The 24,694-nt window shown below is 42.7% G+C and overlaps 1 long non-coding RNA gene across 1 annotated transcript in view; it reads right to left on the reverse strand.

Moving 5' to 3' along the window:
• Window positions 1-24,694, reverse strand: part of LOC142071383 (uncharacterized) — a 150,199-nt gene that overhangs the window by 68,080 nt on the left and 57,425 nt on the right. Inside the window, exon 3 of the long non-coding RNA XR_012667417.1 lies at window positions 9,635-9,705. This is a non-coding gene — a long non-coding RNA (uncharacterized LOC142071383). The remainder of the gene's footprint in view (window positions 1-9,634; window positions 9,706-24,694) is intronic.

The following is a 24,694-nucleotide window of genomic DNA, read 5'->3' on the forward strand; positions in this document are numbered from 1 at the left end:
TCGGATGCATCACTGCACTGATTTCCTTTCCAGGCCCATTTGAAGGTTTCCCAACATAAGAACAAGAAAACTCACTTGTTTAAAAAGGAAAGCTGAGATTCTGGATTACAGTTCTGTAGCCAATGGTGGATTCTGAGCTAATTTTGCAGCTATGGAAGCCCAGGATGCACTGGGCTCTGATCACATTCTGGGCATCCATAGCTGCAAGTGTAAGACCACAAAATTCTAAACACTTTGACCTTCAACCAACTCCCTTCTGCTATGATGGCTGAAAAACACTTGAGGAGTGTGTTTGTCCCCTGCATATGATACTGGTCATCATTGTCTCACTGCTACCTTGTATGCCACCATCTGTTTGTTGAGTGCACTTAGGGTAGGTTTACACTTAAAACACTGCAGTGGCGCAGCTTTAGCACTTTAGCACTTCAGCACTTCAGAGAAGACATTACCATGCGGACAGGATAGCTTCTCCTATCGGTAATCCACATCCACGAGAGACAGTAACTATGCTGATGGGAGAAGCCCTCCCACTGACATAGCACTGTCTGTACTGGGGGCTAGGTCACTATAACCGTGTTGCTCAGGGGTGTGAAATTTTCATACCTCTGAGCGACAGTTGTATTGATGTAAGTTTATAATGTTAACCTGGCCCTGTGGTCTCTTCTCTTATACTCAGATTGCAAGCTTTTTGGAGCAGGGATATATGTGCTGTGCAGATGAGGGAAGCTCTGTTTCATCCAGGATTTCAAGATTTCAGAATTAGGCTTCATTCTGAATCTAAGCAACTCCCCAAAATTTCAAAATTCTCTGCAAAGGAAAATTCTGAACAAATTTTTGGGGGGTTGACCAAAATGGATTGTTTTGACAAAATAAATATTGTATGGACTTTTTACATTTTGTATTTTGTTATAATCTATAATATAATAGAAAAAAATTGAAACCAAGTTGTTTCAAACTGAAAAATCAGGATGGTTTGTTTGGAAAATGTAAGTGTTCTGACATTGCTGGAATTCTTTTCTGGTTTCCTTCCAAAACAAAATTCTGGCAAAATTGATCCAATTTTGTGAAGCATTTTGCTTTAGGTAGAACTGCATATTCCAACAGAATATGGTTCTGTCAAAGTTTCTCTGACCAGCTCTTGTGATATGTTCGTACAGTGCCTAGTACAATGGAGCTGAGATGCAAATGTGAAAAGACAATACAAATAATAATATATAGCCCAGTGTATGGTATCTGATAAACAATTGACCATTATAATAAACTTCCTAGTGAAAATGAAAAGATACCTCTTTGGACTGCTCTCTCAATCCATATCACAGAACTGCTGAAGAAAGAGGAAAAATCCTGGAATACAGCATTTGCTAATACAGGTATCTCTACACTGGCAGAGTTTCTTTGCCGGCAGTTACAGCACCACTCAGAGAGCACTGAAGGGAAACCGCTGTTGTGTGTTCACACTGTGAGCTGCCTGCGCAATGGCATGTCCACACTTGCAGCACTTACATTGGCATTCAGAGCGGTGTACTCTGGGCAGCCATCCCACAGAGCATCTCTTCCTCTTCTGCTGCTAAGTGTTGTGGGAAGGCGGAGAGCGTTGCGGGGCATCCTGAGTCCTGTCCCAATGCCCCATGATGCATTGCTTCACATACCAGCAATCCCTGTGCTTCCGTCTGCATTTGGCACCATCTTTCAATGGTTTGTGTAGTGCGTGCTCTGCCTCTTCGGTCTGCAGGAATGGATCCCGAACCGTTGACCAGTATGCTGCTCGCTCTGACCAACACATCAGAGTGGCAGTGGAATTATTCCTTAAGCTACAGAGGCAAGAGGTGTTCGACATTGATCTCGCCACACATAGTAGCTATGACATGAGATTGCTTGTGGCGTTCACGGAGGTGCTGACCACAGTGGAAAGCTGCTTTTGGGCTCAGGAAACAAGCAGTGAGTGGTGGGATCACATCATGATGCACGTCTGGGATGGCGAGCAGTGGCTGCAGAACTTTCGGATGAGGAAAGCCACTTTCATGGGACTGTGTGATGAGCTTGCCCCAGCCCTGCGGAGCAAGGACACGAGAATGAAAGCTGCCCTGCCGTTGGAGAAGTGTGTGGTGATTGCACTGTGGAAGCTGGCTACTCCAGATTATTACCAATCGGTCGCTAACCAGTTCGGAGTGGGAAAGTCGATAGTTGGACTCATGTTGACGGAAGTGTGCAGGGCCATTAATCGCATCCTGCTCCAAAAGACCGTGACTGTGGGCAATGTGCATGGCATTGTGGATGGCTTTGCACAAATGGGCTTCCCTAACTGCAGAGGCATGCATATTCCAATGATGGCACCAGACCATGTAGCCACCCAGTAAAGTTATCAGGAGGGTATTTCTCGATGGTTCTCCAGGCGCTTGTGGATCACCATGGGCATTTCACGGACATTAACACAGACTGTCCAGAAAGGTGCATGACGCACGCATCTTTCGGAACCCTGGCCGTTCAGGAAGCTGCAAGCAGGGACTTTCTTCCCAGACCAGAAGATCACTGTAGGGGAAGTCAAAATGCCAATTATGATCCTGGGAGACCCGGCCTACCCCTTAATGCCGTGGCTTATGAAGCCATGTACGGGGCACCTTGATAGCAGCAAGGAGAGGTTCAACAACTGGCTGAGCAAGTGCAGAATGACTGTTGAGTGTGCTTTTGGCTGTTTAAAGGCCTGCTGGCACTGCCTCTATGGGGGGCTGGACCTGTCCAATGACAATATTCCTATGCTTATAGCCGCGTGCTGCATGCTTCATAATATTTGTGAAGGCAAGGGTGAAAGCTTCACTCAGGGCTAGACCCTAGAGATCAGCACCTGGAGGCTGAATTTTAACAGCCAGAGACCAGGGCTATTAGAGGGGCGCAGTGTGGGGCCACAAGGATCAGGGGTACCTTTAGGCAGCAGTTTGAAGCTGAAAGCCTCTAACATTTGTTGCTATGCTCGGGAGTGCAGTGCTTGTAACGCTTGGAGGTGATTGTGATTGGTGCAGACGATGCACTATGAAGGTTTAAGAAAATTGCCTGTTGCTTTGCAGGGCTCTGTTTGCTTTCAGTTGATGGAATAAAGATTGCTTTCAAGCCAACACAATTCTTTTATTAAAAAACAACAACCAGAGGAAAGAGACAAACAAAAAAACACATCAGCACTGTGGGGGATGGCGGAAGGGGGAGTCCCAGGAGGAGGTGGGGTCCCAGGACAGATAAAGATTTGTATATGTCCAGGTATCATATCCAACCTTGTCTTTTGGAGTGCAGTGCAGCGGGTACTGTACTTCAGCAGGGCTAAACTACAGAGGGACGGGTGTTGAGTGCAGTGGGTACTGGGAGTCGGCAGGGCTGGACTGTGATGGGGGAGGAGTGGAATGCAGCGGGTACAGACTGGAGCCAGGAGGTTGATCAGAGTGTGTTGGTGGTGTCTGGGGGGTGCATGGGAAAGAGTTTTGTGACAGCAGCTGCAGGGGAGGGCGGGCACAGAACTGCTCTGTTTGCAGTGCTAGGAGCACCTGGAGCATGTCCGCTTGGCGCTCCATAACAGTTAAGAGCTGCTCCGTGGCTTCATTCTGTGTGCCGCATTCTCCTTTCGGTCCCTCTTCTCGTTGTCCCGCCACTCCTTCAATTCTTGTTTTTCTGCCACGGAGTGTAGCATGACATCACGCAGAAGGTCCGCTCTACTTTTTTGTGGCTGCTTTCTAATCCCGCGCAGCCAGTGGTGAGCTGGAGCCAGTTCGCGCGAACCAGTTGTTAAATTTTGAAGCCGGTTTAGAACCGGTTGTTAAAGGGGTGGGCAAACTCCGGCCTGCGGGACCGTCCTGTCCGGCCCGCCTGAGCTCTTGGCTGGGGAGGCTCCCCTGAGAATCCCTTTTTATTTTTTACTCACCAGGCAGCGCTCCAGGTCTTTGGTGGCACTTCAGCGGCAGGTCCTTCACACGCTCTGGGTCCTTGGCGGCACTTCAGCAGTGGGTCCTTCACTCGCTCTGGGTCTTTGGCAGCACTTCGGCAGCAGGTCCTTCAGTGCCACTGAAGACCCGGAGCGACTGAAGGAACCAGTTCTTCAGCTTTTGGCAACTCATCACTGTGCGCAGCCGTTCAGCTGACGATAACAAAGAGGGAGGCTGGACTCCCAAGTTCATATCTGTGAAGCCAAAATGCAACGTTTTATAGAAGCACTATTGTTTGCAACACACAGACCACTGTATTAGTGTTTTAAAAGGTTTCAGAGTAACAGCCGTGTTAGTCTGTATTCGCAAAAAGAAAAGGAGTACTTGTGGCACCTTAGAGACTAACCAATTTATTTGAGCATAAGCTTTCATGAGCTACAGCTCACTTCATTGGATGCATACTGTGGAAAGTGTAGATCTTATTATATACACACAAAAAAGCATGAAAAAACACCTCCTCCCACCCCACTCTCCTGCTGGTAATAGCTTATCTAAAGTGATCACTCTCCTTACAATGTGTATGATAATCAAGTTGGGCCATTTCCAGCACAAATCCAGGCTTTCTTACCCCCCCACACACACATACAAACTCACTCTCCTGCTGGTAATAGTAATAATAAATAATAATAATAAATAATAATTTAAAACACAGCCACTATTCACATACCTATCACTAACTGGCTGACCCCAGGCAAGCACACATGAGCCACAAGACCCCCAAAATGGTGAGTAGCCGCAGGGGCAGGGGAAATCAGTGTTTCAGGACAGTATTGGCACTGGGCACATGGCTCTTGGGGAAATCCAGCACTGTAGAGGGGCATTAAAATCATTACTGTCTCCACATCTTCCACAGGCTATGTTCATTATGGAAGATATCTCACTGCTGAAGGTGAACAGGGAATCCAGGGAGGATCTTCTCCAAGACTGCGGCTTCTGCCCTGGCCCTTATGTGGCTCACCTGTGTGCAGCTATGATCCCCCCGCCCCCAGTGATGGCACAGTGGCATGGGAAAGTTACCCTTAATGGGGTAAGAAACAAAGCAGCTCTGCCAAAGAACCTGCGGCAGCCGATTGCCCAGTATCTCCATGAGAGTTATGTGGAGATCTCTGAGGCAGATTCACGTGAAGTGAGGGAGTCCATCAACACCCTGTTCCGCCACTCTGACTAGGCATGTGGTGGTACGCACATCACACAGACACAATCCTGCCTTTTGCAAATCCCTCCCTGCAAGCTCAGCACACAGAAACTAGCTGACCTTCTGCAACTCTCCTTCCCCCAACAACTTGCTTCAGTGATTCCCAAAATCAAAGCCACTTACCAGGGGCCTCCTTGCCTGTTTCCGCTTTGCCAAGCTCCTACCGCTGTGACTGGCTAGCCACCTCCAGGGTAGAGAAGAGCTCCTGGCTGCTCTGAACACTGAGTTGCCCTCTGCCTCTGGATCCTGCTCCACATCCTTGTCCAAGATTTCCTCCTCTTGGCTTGGTTCACTCTCGACTGACACGCGAGCCCCCAAAGTAACTATGGGCCTCTTCACAGTGGAGGTGGGGTCACCACCGAGTACCGCGTCCAGCTCTTTGTGGAACCAGCAGCTTGTGGATGCAGCACCGGAGCAGCGGTTTGCCTCCCGCGCCTTGTGGTAGGCATTCCGCAGCTCCTTCACTTTGACCCTGCACTGCAGTGTGTCCTGGTCATGGCCCCTTTCTGTCATGCATCGTAATATCTGTCTGTAGGTATCATAATTCCTACAGCTAGAGCACAGCTGGGACGGGACAGCCTCCTCTTCCCAAATGCTGATGAGGTCCAGCAGCTCGGCATTGCTCCAAGCGGGCGATCGCCTGGTGTGTGGAGCAGGCCTGGCCACCTGGAAAGATGCACTGAGACTACTGCACGCATCACTGAGCAAACAGGAAGGGGACTTTCAAAATTCCGAAGGAATTTAAGGGGTGGGGCTCATGGTTGGTCACCTGAGGGCAGGGCAGTAGAGTTCAAACCAATGACCAGAGAGACGAGAACAGCCATGGTTGGACACATTCTGGAGGCCAATCGCAGCACTTTAATCGCCCACGGTGTCTACACTGGTACCGCGGCCCTGCAGCCCTGGCGCAGAAAGCCCTACGCCTCTCATTGGGTTGCTTTTTTTACAGCACTGCATCTGCGCAGTTTCTGCATACAAAGTGGCTTGGCCGTGTATGCACCTCAGGAGTCACAGCACAGAAAGCTAGTGTAGACAAGGCCTACATTACCAGGTCCTTGGAAAGATGGATTTTAAGTAAGTTTTTATTAGTCATTCAGAGCTGTTCACTACTTCCTCACAGACAGTAACAGAGAGCTTAGTCCCTCTCAGAGATCATTCAAAAATGCTAACATTGACTCATCCCTTTCCTTTCTTCTTGTTCTTCATGAAGTGAGGATAGTTCACTCCAGTCATAATGCAGCAGCCAATGACGTGTAAAGAACAGGCTGTCTTGTTTACATAAATGATTGGGAACCACAGTTATTTGGGTACTGCATAATGGGAAGCCTAAAAATTAAGCAGTCAATGAGAAATGAGGGTGTCCAGCAGCTGTGAAAAGTAGACCCTATATAAACAGCACCAGTTCAATGTACTTATCTGCCCAAATATTTGGAGTCAATACTTGTCACTTCCTCTTGAGAACATCACACTTTAAATATGATGTTATATTTGTATGTTCTGACCAGAACAGCTCACGATACAGATAAATCCTCTTTAATTCTCTAAAAGAGTAGCAAAGGCATAGAACAGGTGAGGCTTTATGTTAGGAGAGTCAGCCTGCTTTTTTAGGAGTAAATGGACCTAGACATATTTTGAAGTGTGTGTGAGAGAGGGATGGATTGTTACTGATCTTGGGAACAGGAATTTTAAAATCTTTTGTGAATGGAAATAGGACTGGTGTTAGTGTATTGACAATATATATTTGGTGTCTGGGTAAAAGCAGTCTGATTTATAAAAAGATGACAAGTAGTGTACAGGCTCACCCTGGCTGTTCTTAAAACTCCTGGGACTGGTGACAACGGAGCATTTGTTAATTAGTAGTTTGTGCATTAGTTTATTTTACTGAGTATGCCATTATTAAAAGGGAACAGAAAAGACAATAAGGGCCCAACTGTGTGCTGATTTACACCCAGGTGACATTTTGATTTCTCCAGCTGACTTATTTATTGACCTCCTGGGATATAAGTGAGGGCAGAATTTGACCCCAAGGTATTTAGGCACAGAAAGAGGCACCAAGTTTTTCAAAATCCCACTAGGCACCTACCTGCATCTTTAGGGCACCTTAACACCTTTGAAAGTCACACCCTAAGTGCCAAATCTACAGTATTTTGTTTTTTTATTATTGCACTGCATCTTTTATATTAACATAACTGGGGCCACAGAGAGCCAAATTCTCAGTTGGTGTAAATTGGTGTAGCAATCAATAGATCTGTGAAAACTTACAACAGCTGAGGATCTGGCTCATTATCTGGAATACAAACAGAAAAATAGCAGGACCCCAAAGTTTTCTTTTTAAGAGAGAGAGAGAGAAATAGTGGGTAGAACATATTCCCTCCTCCCTCTGCGGTTGACCAGGAGTTGTGCCTAAGGTGACAATGATCTCAGCAGTTCTTTGCACTCATACTGCTCATTAACAGCTGCTCTGCTTTGCTTTGTGACTCACTGCATTTCTGCAGCTGTAGATAAGGGAGCGATGAGTGATACCCAGACAGACTAACACGGCTGCTACTCTGAAAGGTTTCAGAGTGGTAGTCATGTTCATCTGTATTCGCAAAAACAACGAGGAGTCCTTGTGCCACCTTAGAGACTAACGAATGTATTTGGGCATAAGCTTTTGTGGGCTAAACCCCACTTCATCAGATGCATGGAGTGGAAAATACAGTAGAGAGGTATAAATACACAGCATATGAAAAGACGGGAGTTGCCTTACCAACTGTTTGAAACGGGCCACCTAGATTACATTGAACTCATTAGCACTACAAAAGTAATTTTTCCTCCCTTCTTGTCAACTGTTGAGAATAGTCCACTTCCACCTTAATTGAATTGGTTCGTTAGCACTGACCCTCCACTTGGTAAGGCAACTCCCATCTTTTCATATGCTGTGTATTTATATCTCTCTACTGTATTTTCCACTCCATGCATCTGATGAAGTGGGGTTTAGCCCACAAAAGCTTATGCCCAAATAAATTTGTTAGTCTCTAAGGTGGCACAAGGACTCCTTGTTGTTTTTGCTGATACCCAGACAGTCACATCTGGAAAGTGGTTGAAAATGTCTCACTTCCATTCAGTTGGTCAAAGGAACTGTTTCCACCACAGTGAGAGAGAAGTCCCTGAGCTGCTGTAAACTTTTGCTAAGAAATTAAAGTCCCAAAAGATTTCAGTATGTTGGCACTTCATTATGTTTCCTACCCCTTTTTCCAGCAGCATGAAAGCACTTTACGGACATTAATAAATGAATTCTCAGAACAACTAGGCATTATTCCCATTTTGGAAGGTAAAGCCTATATAAGCGAGATCAGAAGCAGGCCCTCTCTGCTTAGGAGGCAGTGGGGTCCATGGATTGGGAGTAAGCAAACCTCAGGGCCCAGACTGAAGCCCTTAGTCTACATTTAGGCACCTAAATAAACGAGGTCTGATTGTCTAAAAGTGCTGCAAATAAGCAATTCTCATTGCCTTTGAAAATCAGACTACTTTTATTTAGATGCCTAAATATGGATTTAGGAGCCAACTTTCAGGCACCCAGGTGTGAAAATTCTGGCCATTATCTGTATAATGATCCACCACTGGAATCTCAAATCCAAATATTCTCCAACTTTGGGAAACTTCATATTCATATCAGGACCCAACGGTCACAGCTGGGTTGTATTAAATCCTGTAGATGGGATTGTCAAAAGCACTTTTCTCCTATTGGTAAAATTCCCACTGACTTCAATGGGAGCATAGTTAGGGCAACACTGAATGCTTTTGCAAATTCCTCCCTATAGTGCTCAGCTGAGCTCAGCTGCCCCATTGTTATTGGCTTATAAATACTTTCCCTCTTATTATCAGATATTAAGCCCTTTTTAAGTGTGGTGGGCTGATTGTGAGGACTCTGAAGTCAGCCAGGCGTTGCTTTTATTTTACAGATTACCTGGGACACTGTGGGTGCAGCCTGCTCTGAAGAAGAAAAGTGGGATAGCGTTAATTACCAAAGTGTGCAGGCAGTAGAAGAACTCTGCTAGTGATTAAGAACTTCCTGATAGAATGAAACTTACAGCTGGCACATGTCAGATGTCTGATGAGTTCAAGGTCAGACATCTGATAGACACAGCTTCTCTAATTCAGTTGGACATAGCCACAGCCAGATGCTATCAAATCTGATGACAGAGGTTTATTTTCAGTGTGGGTTTGACTGATTTTTCTAGGCCATGTCTGTTCTTAATATTCTGCAGCTATCCCCAGTAAATATTTCACAGTGCTTTTATTAGTCAGCTCTCAGCTGGGACTGGGAACTGGTTGCTCTGAGGAATTTCCTGCTTTTAAAATTAGACTATCCCATAGTAGTGGGAATGTGTTAACCCAGGAATTCCTTACTCCCCATATTGCAGTATGCTGGCTTCTTCACCTCACTATGTGGCAAATTAATTTTATTAGGCCATTTTCTGGTATCAGTTACCTCAGTGTAAATCCAGAGTCATTTGATTGAAGATATTCAGATAGTAAAGTGATGGGCATTAGTAGAAGAACCTGAATAGAAGAGAAGAGAAGTCAGAGGAGTAATTCTTGATTTACTCTGGAGCAAATGAGAGTAAAATCTGGACTGTTATTTCTCAGAGAATGTTACCCTCCTTTAGGAAAATGTTAATGCCTTTTTTTTATAAAACATATAAAGGTTTGATCTTCCATTGCTTTGCACCTCATATATCATCATTTCCGTCAGTGCACAGTGAGTGCAAATCATTACTAAGTGACAATGATAGTGTTTTACATTAATCCCGGTGTAACCAACTACGCAAGGCACTGGAGAATCAGACCCAGCATTCATAAGTGAACGGGAATACATGGAGAACATTGAACAATTTGCAAAGGCCTAGCTTGAGACATCTTAAAAGAGACCTGATATTATGAGGCTGAGTGCCCAGCACTTTCTGAAAAACAGGTCCCTTTTAAGTGTTTCAAGTTGAGCATCCAGAAATTGAGGGACCCCAAATCACTAATCACTTTTGAAAATCTTGATTTCTACTCCTCTTTAGATTTAGCTCTAGGACTTTGTAGCAGAGTCCCGTGATTAGCACTCTGGCCCGAATCTAGCAAAACAGTTAGAGCTTTGCAGGAGTGAAAAGTTCTCAGAACCTTGCAGCCTTGAAACAGGTTCTGGGCATCAGCCTTCTGATTTCTGTTCTTAGATCTATGCCTGAGTGACTGACCTTTGGGCAAGTCAGTCAAACCTCTCAGTGACTCAGTATGCTTGTGTGAAACAGGTATAATAATATTGACCTACCTCTCATGAGTAGCAATGAGACTGATTAATTAGTGTTTGTAAACTAAAGACACTTTGATCGAAGGCACTAGAGAAATGCAAACTGCAATACAAACCCAAAGACCTAATCTAATTAAATGCCTAATATTGCTATTAGATTTGATAGCCAACCTGAGTGGTAGAAAATGGGTAAACTAACCTAATCTCCATATTTCCCAAATGAGAAGTGGGAAAGCTCTGTTTCCCCATGTTTCCCCTCAACTACACTACCCCATTTAAACAGCAGCTTTAACGTCAATATTTTGATGCAACAGTTCCTAAAGTTTTGATTGCTTATTTCCTGTGCTAGAAAATGTTGCCACAAGTTAACTAAATTGCTCTTTAATTTTTTCATGACCATTAACAGGAGACATGGCATGCTTTTTTCTATCCCACATCTAACTCTGCCAGGCTGGGCTGCCAGGGGCTCATTTCAGCACCACCAGCCCTTCATGCAATCAGCTCTGTGCATCTCCACCCCCTATCTCCCCACCCAGGACAGGGTGATTTAATTGGTGTTGGTCCTGTTTTGAGCAGGGGGTTGGACTAGATGACCTCCGGAGGTCTCTTCCAACCCTAATCTTCTATGATTCTATAATTCTATGACCAGGAACAGCCCATTGCCTTTTTTAAGTAGGCAAGTACTTTTTAGACTCAGTGCACAATCATGATTAGTCACCGACACCACCCTGTTACAACTCCCTGGGTTAATGCGGCACATTGTGTCAGCTACATGACCTACCTTTAGGATAATATTTTCAAAGGCTCATGACTCACTTGGATGCTTAAGTCCCATTTTCAAAGGTGACTTGGGCACTCAGGGCCAGATTTTTAAAGGTATTTCGGTGCCTAAAGATGCAGATAGGTGCCTATGGGGATTTGAAATCAGTGGGAGTTAGGTGCCTATGAGCTTTTGAAAATCCTGCGAGGCACCTATCTGCATCTTTAGTTTATCAAAAAGAAGACTGAGAGGTGTTTTGATTGCAGTGTATAAGTACCTTCACAAGGAGAAAGTAGGGAGTGCTAACGAGCTCTTTAATCTAGAGGAAAAATATATAACAAGAACCAATGATGGGAAGCTGAAGCCAGACAAATTCAAATGAGAAATATTGCAGACATTATTAACAGTATTGGAACAAGCTACCAAGGGAAGTGGTGGATTCTCTGTCTCTTGAGGTCTTCAAATTAAGACTGGCTGATTTCTGGAAGACATGCTTTAGCAGAAAGACAAGTGACTTTTTAGTAAAACACAATTTAGTAGGTTCAGTACAGGGGTAACTGGGTGCAATTTAATGGAATTTAAAATCAGATTAGATGATCTAATGGAGCCTTCTGGGCTTAAACTCTATGAACCTAAGAACTCAGGCTATAGCCCCAATGCACAGTTTTAAATGATGAACCATAACACCTTCTTTTGAGAGTGTGACAATAGTTGCAGAGCATGTGATGGTGGTAATTTAATTTGGCAGTACCTATGCCTTTTTCATTTGACGATCTCAAAGCTCTTTCCAAACAGATGAATTCAGCCACTGTGAAGTAGATGCTGCTATTCTTATTATCAGTGCAAGCTTCTAGCAACCTCAGATTCTGGCATTTCCTAACTTTTGAGTGCTTAATTTTTCAACCTTCATGTTCTTTTAATCTAGTTTGTTGTGCGTAATCACAATACGGGACAGCAACCACGCATGTCATGCCAGTAACCCTACTGTAAGATGCAGGGGATCTGCAGGATGCTGCGATAGTTTTTTAGAAGGGTAAAAATGGAAAAAATTAACAATGGTGAATTCCACAGACCTAACTGAAAGAAGCTACTTTAAAATCATTTGAACTGAAATAGCTCACTTAAATGTTCTTGTTTTGATTCCAAATCCGGGATAGACCAAATGCTCAGCATACAGTCTATCAGAGGGGTAGAAAGATCAATTCACACCAAGGATATCAACTAGAGCTCAGAAAACAGAAAGTGAAGATATGGGTGTCTCATTTCACTTGTATTTGTTTCTTTCCCTTCTGACTGCATTTCAGTTTATGCTGTGAACATGGACTGAAGCTGCAGCAGGCTAGAGATGTCAGAGCGGATATAAACATGAGAGCACCACAGGGCTTTAGACGCCACAGGGTATAAATATGTGAGGACAGGAGGGTTATGGAATATAAACATGGGAGCATAGCAGGATCACAAGCAGTAAACATGGGCTAAGAAAGAAGATACTGTATAAACATGATGAATACAACAGAATAAGAACCTGTCTGGGAATCCAGCCGAACTACAGAAGTTACAAGATATAAACAGGGAAGTGTGGCAGGATCACTGACTATTAACATGGGAGTGCAGCTAAGGAGGAGGATACTGTATAAATATAGGAATGCAATAGAGTAAGAGGCAATGAACATGAGAGTGCAGCAGAACGATAGATGTCACAGGATATAAACATGGGAATATACAGACCTCCGGGTTATAAACATGGGAGTGCAGCATAGAAGCCATAGGATATATAGCATGGGTAGAGATGTCAGATCCTGAGCTTCAGTGGGGAAGGGGCATCCAGAAGTTATATAAGGCAAATTCTCTTTGTTAATAATCCTGTTTTATTGCCTGCATAAAGTAGAAGGAGACATGGCTCTTTCTGCAGGGAGAGAGGCTCAGAGCATAACGAGTCTTGCGTTTACACAAAAATCTAAACAAGCTAAACAAATTTGCTTTAAGAAATTATTAACCTAGTGTCTTCAGGATTTTATTATCAGATTGATTTAAGCTGTTCCTACTTCCGATCTTGGAATTCACATGCATAAGAAGTGCTTAATCATCATAAGATCTGATCTGACACCCACTGAAGAGATTGGAAAAATCCCCTGGATTTCAGTGAGCAGTAGATCATGCCATAGGGGTTAAACTTACTGGTATATCTTTCCAGTATATTATTAGAATTTTTATTATGCTCCATGAGCTATAGCATTTTCAAGGTCACCACATTGACACCAGAGTCATTAACGAATCAGAGTTATGGGTAGTAACACAGGATAACAATCATGTTCATCTGATGTAGGGGAGGGAATTATGTTAAACAAAAAGCTGTCACAGATGTAGCAAACTTAAGTTTGAAGTTGTGCCCCTGTTATAAGTAAAGTTCTATAGAATGCAATAGAAAATGATCATCTTTCTTGAGGCGATTAGAACCACTATTTAGAATTTGCTTACATTTTATACAATGGTTAAAAAAACCCTATAGAAAGGATAGGCTTTACAGATTTTTTTTAAAAAAATTACTATAAAAATGTATTGTTTTCATCCTATTAAAGTATATAGTACTTTCCTTAAAGGCTCTCAGAGATACTCGCCCAAAATAAAAAGTATAAAGTTACAAATGAGCATTATACAAAATAGGCATTGTATCTGATAAAGACACCACAGTGACTGGAAAATTATGAAACAATCATTTTTATGTAGCACCTTTCAAATTATCCAAGTAACTCAAGGAGTTTTACAACATTTCTTAGAGCCTATTCTGCTAGCCTTACACTGAATAGTATTTCACTGCACCAAGAAACATGACAAAATCAGACCCTATGTAACCTACTGAACCCATAGTCTGTTTCTCTCTTTAAGGTCTTCTCTCTCTGTCTGCTGCCAGTATGGGTCCCCTCATCTTTCTCTATGGACTTTAACAAAGAATGCTAAGCTATCTAGAGCTGTAGAATTCTTTAGGAGGGATCTCACCCTGTATTAAATTCTATAGGGTTTGAGAGTCATTTCTACAGAACACCTAGTTAATTTCTATAAAACCTGTTTGGTTTAATCCTAAATCTGATACAACTTTTCCATAGACACCTAATCTTATACACACTGCATGATTTTCTCGTTTATGTGCGTAGTCCTCACAGTCCTGAATAATCATAGGTATACATGAGTAAGGATGTGCATGACTGGGGCCACAGTGAGTCAGTGGCAGTGGTGGAAATTAAACTCAAGAGACCTTAAAGCAAAGCCACTGCTTGAACCACTAGACAAAACTCTTAGGCAGGCCATTTATTTATGTGAATACCAAGAGAATATTAAACAAGCTTACAGATGCACTTGCTTGTATGTTTTACTTGATAACATCAGTCTAGCAACTGAGGTAATGGAGATGTGGCTAAATCAGGAAACTGACCAGGAATTTAAGAGAGTGGATACATATTGTTTATGGGAAAGAGAGACACTCTGCAAGGAGGAGGATATGTGGCAATTCTTGGGGGTGGAAAGACATCATGATGTCTGGGTAAAGAACTGTTTGTGCAATCTGTCTTGGAAGGTAGAAACCAGCTGAGTTAAGAAGTAAAGTATACTAGATAACCAAAACAATCCCAGGAGGATACTGTGATCTGGCTCCAGAGGGAGGCACAAAGGGTATATTACAACATGTTTCTGTAAACATGAGAGATTCCTGAAAGGCTAAAACACAGATCCTAGGGGAGTTTGATAAATGACTGTCCTCTCTCACAGCACTTGGGACATAATCAAAACCCCTGCTGGACTACTTTTTAAAAAATTCAGATGTTGTGCAAAACATTCAAGTAATCTTTGGGATGGTATATTTGTTTACAAACTGGCAATTGCTTAGAATGCAGTGAGAGATTTTTTTTTAATTTTTGTTTGTGCATACTAAAAATATGCATATTGACAGCCAGAATGATTGGTTAGCTTGAATATCCAGCCTGTCTGATTGGTTAACTGTGCTGCTGACTTGCATGATTTTATTGTGAGTCTCACAAAATGTGTTGTTTCAGAGTAACAGCCGTGTTAGTCTGTATTCGCAAAAAGAAAAGGAGTACTTGTGGCACCTTAGAGACTAACCAATTTATTTGAGCGTAAGCTTTCGTGAGCTACAGCTCACATCCGATGAAGTGAGCTGTAGCTCACGAAAGCTTATGCTCAAATAAATTGGTTAGTCTCTAAGGTGCCACAAGTACTCCTTTTCTTTTTACAAAATGTGTTGTTTTTCTTAAAGCCCCAGCTCCTAGAGTCAAGTGATTTCATGAGAATCTTGGGTTTCATTTAAAAAAATAAATCTTGGCTTCATGGTTGTGGATATATTTATTATTTTTTAAATTCTCATGACTTTTAAGCCAATCTCTAGATTTTACAGGGCCTGACTCTTGATTTTTGAACAACTGGAGTTAACAATACTGGGTTAGACTGACCCACTGTTGATTAGGGAAAGATCCGATTGCCTATTGAAGTCTTTGGTGGTTTTGGATCAAGCCTTTAATGAGTCTGTTTCTCTCTTTAAGGTCTTCTCTCTCTGTCTGCTGCCAGTATGGGTCCTCTCATCTTTCTTTCTTGCTCTTTTTAGCGTCTACTCCCACTGCTTCCACAACCCTAGTTCCCTGGTCCAATCATTCATTGGTTAGTTTAGCTACTTTAGTTAGTAATTTCCTTCCTTCGACTTACCTCTCATTCTCACCCCAAGGCCCATGCTCATCCCTGGTGTACCTCCGTTTGACAAGTTAAATCTGACCCTCCTTTTCCAGGGACCTATCTCTGCATACCAGCCCTATTTTATGTTCTTGTTACCTAGAACATGTACGCAGATATTATGGCAAACTTGAATAAAACTTAAAATACGTATGTCTAAGAGGACACATAATATAGGACAAGTATGAGCTCGAGAAGATTTTTATGGTGGAAATATAAATACTTGGGAGGAAAAAAGTGAAGGATGGAGGGGTTTTAATGGAAATGCTTATAGGTCCTTCATGATGGAAAACATGGTCCAGATCCTCAGCTGGTGTAAATCCAGTGAAGGCAACAGAGTGACATCAGTTTACACCAACTTAGGATCAAGCCTGATGGTCATGTTTTATTGAAACATGTACATAGCACAAATAAAAAGTATCTGAAAATGTGGGCTTCTAGAGGCATCGGAGAAGGCTGTGAGCCAAGTATGACATCTTCAAACAGTTCCAAGTTATAAAAATGCATATTGCTGCCTGTACTGTTAAAAGGACTTTGAACTGAGGTTTTATTCTGAATTCTCCCCTCATGAAATAAAACAATTCCATGTGGCTCTTTATAGCCTTTAAGCTCCTTGGAGCTTGTTCTGTATAAAGTTGCACTGCTGGAGCTGTTAAAACTATTGTGTAATGGAGTGAGATCACAGAATATCTTAGTTCATGCTGCCTGCACTATCTTGCCTGGCTGATGGTTAATCACCGTTAAAACATTAAGGAACAAATCATGTAGAATTACAAGATTGATTTGTACAGTGGTAGAAAATCCAGGCATGCGACTGATCTTTAAAACAAGAGACCAAATTCATCTTCAGTGAATGTCAGTGCAGCTTTATTGGCTCCACCATGGCTGCATTTGGCCCAGTAGCTTGCAGAGAAAGCAGGCTTTTGTTTGCTAACTGTGTATTTGTTAAAAGAACAAGAGTACTTGCAAAAAGAAAAGGAGGACTTGTGGCACCTTAGAGACTAACCAATTTTTGAGCATAAGCTTTCGTGAGCTACAGCTCACTTCATCGGATGCATACTGTGGAAAGTGTAGAAGATCTTTTATACACGCAAAGCATGCCACAAATACTCCTTTTCTTTTTGCGAACACAGACTAACACGGCTGTTACTCTGAAACCTATGTATTTGTTAATGATTTAGGCCTGTACTTGAACAAAAACAATGGCAGTGTAATGATTTCAAATGCAATATTTGGGCTTTGAATGTTAAATGGAAGACTTTACAGAATTCTTGGGCTTTGACCTTTTATCTTGAGCATGATGATTGTCAGATTAAAGAATCTCAGACAACCAGAAACGATCATCCATGGTGGAATTTTCCTTTGAAGTGGATACTGGTCTTTTTTTTTTAATCTTATACTAAAAGGCTATCAGCATGCGAGTCATGAACAACAAACAGCCCAGTTTCCTGTTTTGTGCACTCATGAAAGCATTCATAGCAGTCAGTGGGTTCTCTCAGTCCATTTATTTACAATAGAGGCTCGGGAAATGCAATATGAAAATGAACACAGCATATTTCTCTATACTGCTTCTTGGCCAAGGGTATTATGAGCTTTGTATTGGGTACAGGCAGGGATACAACCTTTGTGGTTCATTTGGTTTTTAACCACTGTGAAAAACACTGGACCCATGGGATGTGCAACAGACATAACAAAATACAGTACTTTAAACTAAAAATAGGCTTTTGGATACCTCTGAACAGAAGTAAGATTGCTCTGATTTCTGAGGAGAGATTAAAAGAGTTAAATGCATTTAGCTTGATAAAAGAAAAGGAGGACTTGTGGCACCTTAGAGACTAACAAATTTATTTGAGCATAAGCTTTCGTGAAAGTTTATGCTCAAATAAATTTGATAGTCTCTAAGGTGCCACAAGTCCTCCTTTTCTTTTTGCGAATACAGACTAACACGGCTGCTACTCTGAAACTTAGCTTGATAAAGTGACAACTAATGGGACATGACAGTTCACAAATATTTGGAGGGTGTTAACACCATAATGTTTCAGTGACATGTCATGTTTTGTTTGCTTGCATAGGTATGACCTGTAGGCAGTAGCTACACCTCAGAATAAACAATTCAGTCAGAGAGAACAGACTTTGCTGGTGATTGCTCAGGCTGGCTGAAAGGGGAAGGATGCAAATATCCTAGGTACAGTGGTTGAAACAGTTTCAGGTAAAACAATAACTGTTCCTATCTGGTGAGGGCAGTCCACTCGAGGATTTGGGCTCCTCAGAACTAGTGGCTGGGGTGTCTTTCCAGCCCAGTCTCTGCTAGAGATGAACAGGAGTTTGTATAAAGAAAAGGAGTACTTGTGGCACCTTAGAGACTAACCAATTTATTTGAGCATGAGCTTTCGTGAGCTACAGCTCACTTCATTGGATGCATACCGTGGAAACTGCAGCAGACTTTATATACACACAGAGAATATGAAACAATACCTCCTCCCACCCCACTGTCCTGCTGGTAATAGCTTATCTAAAGTGATCATCAAGTTGGGCCATTTCCAGCACAAATCCAGGTTTTCTCACCCTCCACCCCCCCACACAAATTCACTCTCCTGCTGGTGATAGCCCATCCAAAGTGACAACTCTCTAGACAATGTGCATGATAATCAAGTTGGGCCATTTCCTGCACAAATCCAGGATCTCTCACCCCCTCACCCCCCTCCCAAAAACCACACACACAAACTCACTATCCTGCTGGTAATAGCTCATCCAAAGTGACCACTCTCCCTACAATGTGTATGATAATCAAGGTGGGCCATTTCCAGCACAAATCCAGGTTTTCTCACCCCCCCCCCACCCCCATACACACACAAACTCACTCTCCTGCTGGTAATAGCTCATCCAAACTGACCACTCTCCAAGTTTAAATCCAAGTTAAACCAGAACATCTGGGGGGGGGGGGGTAGGAAAAAACAAGGGGAAATAGGCTACCTTGCATAATGACTTAGCCACTCCAGTCTCTATTTAAGCCTAAATTAATAGTATCCAATTTGCAAATGAATTCCAATTCAGCAGTTTCTCGCTGGAGTCTGGATTTGAAGTTTTTTTGTTTTAAGATAGCGACCTTCATGTCTGTGATTGCGTGACCAGAGAGATTGAAGTGTTCTCCGACTGGTTTATGAATGTTATAATTCTTGACATCTGATTTGTGTCCATTTATTCTTTTACGTAGAGACTGTCCAGTTTGACCAATGTACATGGCAGAGGGGCATTGCTGGCACATGATGGCATATATCACATTGGTGGATGTGCAGGTGAACGAGCCTCTGATAGTGTGGCTGATGTTATTAGGCCCTGTGATGGTGTCCCCTGAATAGATATGTGGGCACAATTGGCAACGGGCTTTGTTGCAAGGATAAGTTCCTGGGTTAGTGGTTCTGTTGTGTGGTATGTGGTTGTTGGTGAGTATTTGCTTCAGGTTGCGGGGCTGTCTGTAGGCAAGGACTGGCCTGTCTCCCAAGACTTGTGAGAGTGTTGGGTCATCCTTTAGGATAGGTTGTAGATCCTTAATAATGCGTTGGAGGGGTTTTAGTTGGGGGCTGAAGGTGACGGCTAGTGGCGTTCTGTTATTTTCTTTGTTAGGCCTGTCCTGTAGTAGGTAACTTCTGGGAACTCTTCTGGCTCTATCAATCTGTTTCTTTACTTCTGCAGGTGGGTATTGTAGTTGTAAGAAAGCTTGACAGAGATCTTGTAGGTGTTTGTCTCTGTCTGAGGGGTTGGAGCAAATGCGGTTGTATCGCAGAGCTTGGCTGTAGACGATGGATCGTGTGGTGTGGTCAGGGTGAAAGCTGGAGGCATGCAGGTAGGAATAGCAGTCAGTAGGTTTCCGGTATAGGGTGGTGTTTATGTGACCATTGTTTATGAGCACTGTAGTGTCCAGGAAGTGGATCTCTTTTGTGGACTGGACCAGGCTGAGGTTGATGGTGGGATGGAAATTGTTGAAATCATGGTGGAATTCCTCAAGGGCTTCTTTTCCATGGGTCCAGATGATGAAGATGTCATCAATATAGCGCAAGTAGAGTAGGGGCTTTAGGGGACGAGAGGTGAGGAAGCGTTGTTCTAAATCAGCCATAAAAATGTTGGCATACTGTGGGGCCATGTGGGTACCCATAGCAGTGCTGCTGATCTGAAGGTATACATTGTCCCCAAATGTAAAATAGTTATGGGTAAGGACAAAGTCACAAAGTTCAGCCACCAGGTTAGCCGTGACATTATCAGGGATAGTGTTCTTGACGGCTTGTAGTCCATCTTTGTGTGGAATGTTGGTGTAGAGGGCTTCTACATCCATCATGGCCAGGATGGTGTTATCAGGAAGATCACCGATGGATTGAAGTTTCCTCAGGAAGTCAGTGGTGTCTCGAAGGTAGCTGGGAGTGCTGGTAGCGTAGGGCCTGAGGAGGGAGTCTACATAGCCAGACAATCCTGCTGTCAGGGTGCCAATGCCTGAGATGATGGGGCGCCCAGGATTTCCAGGTTTATGGATCTTGGGTAGTAGATAGAATATCCCAGGTCGGGGTTCCAGGGGTGTGTCTGTGCGGATTTGATCTTGTGCTTTTTCAGGAAGTTTCTTGAGAAAATGCTGTAGTTGCTTTTGGTAACTCTCAGTGGGATCATAGGGTAATGGCTTGTAGAAAGTGGTGTTGGAGAGCTGCCGAGCAGCCTCTTGTTCATATTCCGACCTATTCATGATGACAACAGCACCTCCTTTGTCAGCCTTTTTGATTATGATAAGCTATTACCAGCAGGACAGTGGGGTGGGAGGAGGTATTGTTTCATATTCTCTGTGTGTATATAAAGTCTGCTGCAGTTTCCACGGTATGCATCCGATGAAGTGAGCTGTAGCTCACGAAAGCTCATGCTCGAATAAATTTGTTAGTCTCTAAGGTGCCACAAGTCCTCCTTTTCTTTTTGCGAATACAGACTAACACGGCTGCTACTCTGAAAGGAGTTTGTATGTTTTCATGCCAGGTTCTGTTAGTGATGTTTCTCATTAGGGCCTCGCTGCACTGGCTCTTAGCCCAATCCCCACAGGATCTGACCCACTCCTGATGTATCCATCACAGTCTGTTCACACAGGAGTGTGAGCGCTGAACACAGTTTCCCCAGCAGTCTCCCCTGTATTCAGATTCCCTGCTACTCCTGGCTAGCCGTGAGGCCACCACTTTTCAAGTGTGAGGTCTCTTCCCGGGTCAGGGTCTTTCCATACAGTTCTGTCTCCTCCCCACATTGTCCGGGGGGTGGGGATGTGCCTAAATGTCCATCCTGGAAGGTCATAGGTCAGTGGGGAGGGGGTTGGTGGGAAGGGTAGTTTCCTGCTTACCTGATTCACCACATCTGTAAAATTATGATAACACTGACACATAAACCTCCAAGGGACACTGTAAGGATGCATTAGTTTATGTTTGTGAAGCGATTTGGAAGTGACCAGCTCTGTAACAGTACTATCTTGCGTGAAAGCTGGTTCTGAGAAGCTGGCAGCCTTCTTTATAGACAAACAAAGTTCAGAAAAACAGATTGAAATCAACCAAATCCCCAGACTTCTGGATGCTTGCCTATCACTAATTAATATCAATGGGCTGGTGCCCTGCTGTAACATGATAGTGCTTTTTTTGGAGAGAAAAAGCACAAAAAGCCTTCTAGCATATTGTTCTAGCATATAGGAAGCCTGCAGGGTAGCTGTTGTAATCTTTACAGAGGAGTTCTGTGTAAGTTACAAAACAGAATTTCAGGACTGGATCCAGATGTCATTACAGAAGCTAGAATGAAATCTGAAAATCTTTTAATCTATTTATCAAAATGTCTGCAGCACTTCCCATTTTAAAGAGGGGGAATGAATAAATCTTCAACAAAGAAGGTTAATCTTTATCCAGTAGTGCCTTTAGAAAAAGAGTTTTAAAAAAATCAGTGTAGACCCACTGACTCTTGCCAACTCTTCCTTACTTAGAGACATTTGCACTACAGACAGCAAATGGCATTTTGGGTTTGTGGGAAACAGGACAAAGAGGCTAGGTCATCTATTGTATTTAACAGCAGTTATATTAAAGGAGATTCAGCTCTTGTTAGCACTGGAACACACCTAGGCACCCAACAATTTCCTGCAGGTTGATAACAGATACAAGCTGCACAAGGACTTATGATTGAAGAGACTGCTGCATTTCCCCTTGCAGAAATGCTAAGGAATTCTTGGAACAGTGTGATGTGAAATACCAGCCTATTTTGCAATTTCCACCATTCAGTTTCTTACTGTTGTATTTTTTTTAAAATAGTTTATTTACTGAAGGGGCCATACTACAGAAGCCATATACACCTTGGTGCCTCAGTTTGTCCAGCTCTGGAATGGGTGTAAAAATCCTGACTTGTTTCTGTAATACACTTTGAGGTCTCTGGTAGTGCCGAGGTTATATGTGAAAAGCCTAAATTAGCAGGCCATTATTTTCAGATATGGTATCTGTTGTTAGGCTTCTCTGTACATATTCAGACACCTAAACAAAGGCTCAATCCTGAATGGAATAAATGGACAGTCTCTGCCCCAAAGACCTGTTCCTTATCCTACAGATGTCTCAGCTTTTCTCGTTGTAAAATCAACAATAATAGTAACATGTCTCAGGGGTGTTGTTAGTAAAACTTAGCAAAATTTTTCATATATATATATATATATATATATCAATAGTTTGCTAAAAAAAAAATTCAAGTTTGGGGTGACCAAAACAATTGGCGAATATGAGTCAATTTTGGCAACTTATTTCAGTTGAATAATAAAATTTTTTAAATGTCCAAATGATTCATTTCGGCATTTCCAAAATGAAACATTTCAACATTTCATTTTGGAAAGATGTTTTGTTTCAGAATTGGAGTCAATTTTATTTAAAAATTAATTAAAAAGTTTAAAACCCTCAAAAACTAAATGTTTAATATTGGATCAAATAAAATGTTTTGTTCAGCTGAAAAAGATTTTTTTTTAACATTTTCATTCTGAAGAAAAAAATAAAAAAAATTTGTTTTGGGTTGACCCAAACCACTTTTTTTTTTTTTTTTAATTTTGGTTTGGCAACCTAGCTGGAAAATTGGCTATTCACACTGCTCTAGTTTTCAGGCTTTAACTGTGGAGGAAGTAGTCCCAACTCCTCTAAGCTTGAGTTCAGTTTTGCAATTAACATTTTGTAACCAACTGATGCAAAATAAAATCACCACTTTTTTTCTCTCTCTCACTGTCATTATTAAAAAGACAAACTGTGCCTAAAAAGATGCTTAATTCCAGCCTGTAGTTCTCTTGAGTGCTTTTTCTTCCTTCACGCTATTTTCCTAAATTTTCTTACACAATATATATGAGAAAACCAAAAATCCAACTAAGAAAAACCCTGGGAAAGATAAAGTGTTGTTTGAATGTGAGCTGTTGAGAGAGCCAGGAAAAGTGAGTTACATGCAGGGCTTAAATAATCAGCCTCACTGTAATTGTTATCTGCATGTCTGTTGGATTTTTCACTAATGATGCGGCAATACTGGTTTGGGTTTTCCTTTCTGGTTTCAGGGTTCACAGTGTGAGCAGGTCTCCACAAGTTCCTTCCTTATTGCTTTGGTATCATGAAAAATAAAAACTTGCTTAAAAAAAAAACCAAAAACAAAACAAGGTAATGAGCTCAGACCTGGAGAAAACGTTTGGCTCAGAATTATTTAGCAGGGGGCAGATTTTATCTGATGTAAAGAATAAAGATTTTACCTGATGTAAAGAATAAAAAACAATCCTAGGTTTGATTCCTATCCATTCTGGATGATCACTAGTCTCCAGGCTCAGTTTGCCATTTTAATGAGTGCTTCTTATTTGGCCAGCTATGAGCACTGACTGCAGGGGGGAAATGAAGCCCAGTTTCATTAGGGGAGCTTCAGCTGTAACTGAAACAACACTTCCTTTTGGTACTCAGTGGCTCAAAAGCTACAAGGCCGAATCAGAGTATAAGGTGGTAGAAATTATATTTTTTTATACTCCATTAAACCCAGACTGTCTTAGCCCCACTCACTGATGTCTAAGAGAATCTCACTTGATGTAACATGCATGCTGAGGAACTTGAAGAAGGTGTATTTAGCAGAGGCGGACTCTGGAGGGGGGGGGGGGGCAGAGCCTACTTTCATTATACAGTCTCAAAGTCTCCTTGCTTTTCTTTGCACACTGCTCATTGCTGGCCCCTTGGCATAGGGGTGAACCTCTGTTTAGAATCCTTTACACTCACAGGTCATATTCAGACAGGATGCGTCAGGGAAGTGGTCATGTCAGTGATGGTAAGTGGCTGTGATTGTAACTAAGAAAGTGTGGGGTGCAGTGCACCAACTTGACTGTGCTAAATTCTGCCAACTCCTTTGAAATGAGTTGCATAGGTGCACTGAAGACAGGGATTAGCCTTTAGGCCCCAGTTTAGACTCCCTGTTGACTTAGTCTGTATTCTTCTACCTTTGAATTTGGTCCATATTATTTAGAGAGGCAATAGTGTTGCAGCTGCCATCTTGTCTGACGCTGGGGATTGAATCAGGGACCTTCAGAGCTGACAGCACGAGTCCATACAGCTTGAGAGCAAGACTCAAGCCAAGAGCTATAATAGACTCACATCTTCTGTGTGGATTGGGCACAAAGAAGGACATGCAACACACCCTGGCCAGTGGGTTTCTTATGTGCTTCCTCTGGACAGAGGAAGCTTGCCCCAAGCATCTGAGGCCCACAGCAATTTGAA

The sequence above is a fragment of the Caretta caretta genome, chromosome 3 (assembly GCF_965140235.1).
Source record: "Caretta caretta isolate rCarCar2 chromosome 3, rCarCar1.hap1, whole genome shotgun sequence".
NCBI classification, from domain to species: domain Eukaryota; kingdom Metazoa; phylum Chordata; order Testudines; family Cheloniidae; genus Caretta; species Caretta caretta.